The sequence below is a fragment of the Octodon degus genome, unplaced genomic scaffold (genome assembly GCF_000260255.1).
Source record: "Octodon degus isolate 3935 unplaced genomic scaffold, OctDeg1.0 scaffold00258, whole genome shotgun sequence".
Lineage (NCBI taxonomy): Eukaryota > Metazoa > Chordata > Mammalia > Rodentia > Octodontidae > Octodon > Octodon degus.
The window spans coordinates 930,397-934,905 of record NW_004524834.1 but is presented as its reverse complement, the minus strand read 5'-3'; positions in this window follow the sequence as shown (position 1 = coordinate 934,905).

Genomic DNA, 4,509 nt, shown 5'->3' with positions numbered 1-4,509 from the left:
GTAGTGCTGGGGATCGAACTGCAGTCTCTGCGCTTGCTTAAGCTTGCATAAGCAGGTGTATTAGACTGTTGAGCTATCTTACCAGCCCTTAAAAGACAGTTTAATAGATATGAAAAATTAAATGAGTAATAATGCAATTGTAATGGGGGACTTTAATATGCTACTGTCTCAAAGAGATAGAACAACCAGCCAAAAATATCAGGAATAAAATAACAGAACTAAACCAAACATAAAGAAATGGACTTAGTAGACATTTACAGAGTGTAGCATCCAGCAACTTCAGAATACACATTCTTCTCAGCTGCAGATGGAACTTTCTCCAATAGTCTATATAATAGCACAAAGAGCACTTAAGTAAAGGCAAAGGAGTTGAAATTATCCCATGCATAGTATCTGACCATAGTGCTATGAAGCTGGAAATTATTGACAAAAAGAACTTCAAAACACCATAAATTCAGGAAAATTAAATAACAGCCTCCTAAACAATCTTTGGGTCATAGATGAAGTTAAAGAAGAAATTAAACAATATTTACAATCAAAAATGCAGATACAAGTTATTGGAACCTGTGGAATGCAATCAGAGCAGTCTTAAGAGGTCAGTGTATGGAGGCAGGGGAGATGGCTCAGTAGAATAAGCGCTTGCCTGCCAAGCACAAGGGCCTGCGTTCAATCCCCAGTTCCGCAAAAAAAAAAAAGAGGTCAATGTATAGTTTTAAATTTGCACATTAGGAAAACAAACAAGGCAAAATAAATAATCTTATGCTGCAATTCAAGCACCTAGAAAAAGAAGAACAGGTCAAGTCCAAAGCACAAAGAAGGCAGGAAAGTATAATGATCAGAGAAGAAACTAATGCAATGGAGACTAATAAAACAATACAAAGAATTAATGAATTGAAGAGTTGGTTCGTTAAGAATAAATAAATAAAATTGATAGACTCCTAAGCAACCTTATCAGAAAAAGGAATGAAAAAACTGAAATTCATGCAATAAGAAAGGAAAAGGGAGGCGGGCTGGGTAGATGGCTCATAGAATAAACACTTTCCTGGCAAGTGCAAGGGCCTGCGTTCAATTCCCAGTTCTGAAAAAAAAAAAAAAAAGGAAAAGGAAAAGGGCAAAATGACAACGTATCTTAGTGAAATTCAGAAGATCATCAATACCCACATCCAAAATTTTTATGTTCACAAAAAAAAAATACAGAGAAAATAGAGAGTTTCCTGGATACATATGAATTGCCAAAGCTGATTCAAGAAGATATAAAATCTCTGAATAAGCCAATAAAAGGAAATGAAATTGAAAATGCAGCTTAAAAAAAACCCACAAAGAAAAGCCCACGTCCTGATGGAATCACAGCTGAATTCAACAAGAAGTTTAAAGAAGATTTAATGCCAATTCTTTGCAAACTCTTCAATGAAATATAAAGGGAAGCAGTTCTCCTGAACTCATTCCTTGAGGCAAACATTGCTGTAATACCAAAACCAGAGAAAGGCCCAATTAAAAAAGAGGCCAATCTCTCTTGTGGACATTAGGACCAGACAGATAGCTCAGCAGATTAATACGCTTGCTTAGGCAGACACAGGGACCATGGTTCAATCCCCAGTGTGCTGAGCCAGCCCCACCCCCAGGGCATGCTGAGACAGATATTGAGACTAGGCATGGTGGTGCGTACCTGTAACCTAGTGCTTGGGAGGCTGAAAACAGGAGGATCATTATGAGTCCAATCTGTGCAATGAGACCCTGTAGAATCTGATATATATATACATATATATATATTTTTTTTTCATTAAAATACTAGCAACAGAATGTAGCAAGTTATCAAGAAGATTGTATGTCATGAACAAGTGGGATTGATCCCAGGAATGCAAGGATGGTTTAATATAAGCAAAACCATAAATGTAATATACCATATTGGGGCTGGGGAGATAGCTCAGTGGAATAAGCACTTGCCTGGCAAGCTCAAGGACCTGAGTTCAATCCCCAGTTCTGGAAAAAAAAAAAAAACCCTACAGAAAATCAAACTAGATGGTCCATAATGCAACCTGATAAAAGCCATCTACTGGAAACCAACACCCAACATTGTACTAATGAACAAAAGCTGAGAACCATCATTTTAAAATCAGGAACAACACAAGGTTGCAGACTGTCACCAATTGTAGTCAATATATTTTTTCAAACACTAGTCAGACAAATTGGACAAGAAAGAGATATAAAAGCAACAATGATTAGAAAGGAAAAAGTAAAATTACCATTATTTGCAGATGACATGATACTATGCATAGAAGACTAAACTAATTCCACCAAGAGACTTATACATTTGATAATAAAATTCAGTCATGTAACAAAATGGAAAGTCAACACAAAAATCAATAGCATTTTTGTCCACAAATAACAAATGCATTTAGAAAAAAATTAGGGAAACCATGCCTTTCATAGGTATATCAAAAAAGTAAAATATTTATGAACCAGTCTCACAAAAGAAATAAAGATTTATTTAGTGACAATTACAGCATTCTGAAAAAAATAGGTCAAAGAAGATTCTAGAAAATGGAAATATATTACTTGCTCCTGGGTAGGAAGAAACAGCATTGTGAAAATGACTGTACGCCCAAAATTGTTATACAGATTCAATACAACACCAATTAAAGTACCATTAGTATAACTCAAGGTTTAAAGGTAAAATTCCTAAATTTCCTGAAATTCATCTGGAACTGGATGAGACCTAGAATGTCAAAAGCAATCCTGCACAACAAAGGAAAGGCAGGAGGCAACACAATCCCTGACATGAAATTATACTACAAAGTTACTGTAATAAAATCAGCAATGGCCCTGGCATAAACACAGAACTAAGGATCAATGAAAAAGATTAGAAGATGCAGGCACAACTACAAGCACACTCAACCACCTCATCTTTGATGATGGAGCCAAACATGTTCACTGGAAGAAAGATAGCCTCTTTAATAAATGGTTCTGGAAAAACTGGATTTCCACACACCAAAGGCTAAAATTTGACTCATATCTATTGCCTTGCACTAAACAACAGTCAAAATGCATCAAATATTTAAATATTAAAACAGAAACACCAAATCTCCTAGAAGGAAAAAGTAGGTAAAAGTCTTAAAGACATAGGTGTAGGTAGAGAGTTCATGAACAAAACCAAACTACATGGGAAATACTTCAACAAATCAAAAGCTGAGATCTCATTTTTTAAAAAAGTTTCTGCACATCAAAAGAAATTACCAATAGAGTGAAAAGACAACTGACAAATAGGGAATAAATTACTAGCCAACTGTCCTTCTGATAAAGACCCTCTATCTAGAACATATAAAGAATTTTTAAAAATCAGGCCCCCAAAATTCAAAGACACAATTCAAAATGAAAACTAAGATGAATATATAGTTCTAGGATGAAGAAATACAAATGACAAATATATGAAAAAATGTTCAACATCATTGGTCATTTGAGAAACACAAATAAAAATAACAATGAGTTTCCACCTCACCCCAGAAAGAATGTCTCTCATTAAGAAGTCAACCAATATCAAATGCTGGATGGACTGTGAGATAAAAGGAACTCTTCTTCACTGTTGGTATAAGTGTAGACTAGCATAACCACTGTACAAATCAGTGTGGAGATTTCTCAAGACACTAGGGTTGGCGCTCCCATTTAATCCAGCTATTCCCCTCTTTGGTATTTTTCCAGAAGTGAAAACATCATACCACAGCAACATATGTGCTCTCATGTTCATAGCAGCACAATCTGTCTTTTTAAATCTTGGAAGCAGCACAAATGCCTATCAACTGAGGAGCAGATAAAAAAGATATAGTACTTTCACACAATGAGGTATTTTTTACTATAAAATGAATACATTTGAGGGGTTTTTTTTTAGAAAATTTGTTTTAGTTATTACAAGGATTTCAATATATAGCTTGGACTTGTGGTGATCCTTCCGCTTTTAGCCTCCCCAGAGCTAGGATTACAGACCTGTGCCACCAGGTCAGACTCTGGCTGGCTCAGCCCACCTTGGGGGCAGGGCTGGTGCTGGGTCCCTGCCCCTGCCTAAGCTTGTCTAGGTGGGTGTTGTAGTCTGCTGAGCTATTAAACTAGCCCCAAATTTGAGGATTTTATTGGTAATTGGATGCAAATAAAAACCATAATCTTAAGTGAAATAAATCAGTCCCACATATACAAACATTGTAATGTCTCCCTAGAGTTAGAACCTGAAACACTAAATAAAATCTGAAGGGTACAATAGATACCATGAAAAGGAAATCAATCTGTTCAAAGGGAATGAATTATTGAGATGAGATGGACAGGAAAGGGAGGGGAAAGTGTGTTATATCTATGTATATATGCAGGATAGTTTGGATACTTATTCTGTGGCTCTCTGCTGGTTATGGAACAGAACAGTTAATGCTTAACATTTTTTCTTTAACAATTTTTCTTTTCTCTTTCTCTCTTAATTTCTTATAGATTTTTTTTTGACATCAGTTATTTTTATTTTAAAGAAAGAAA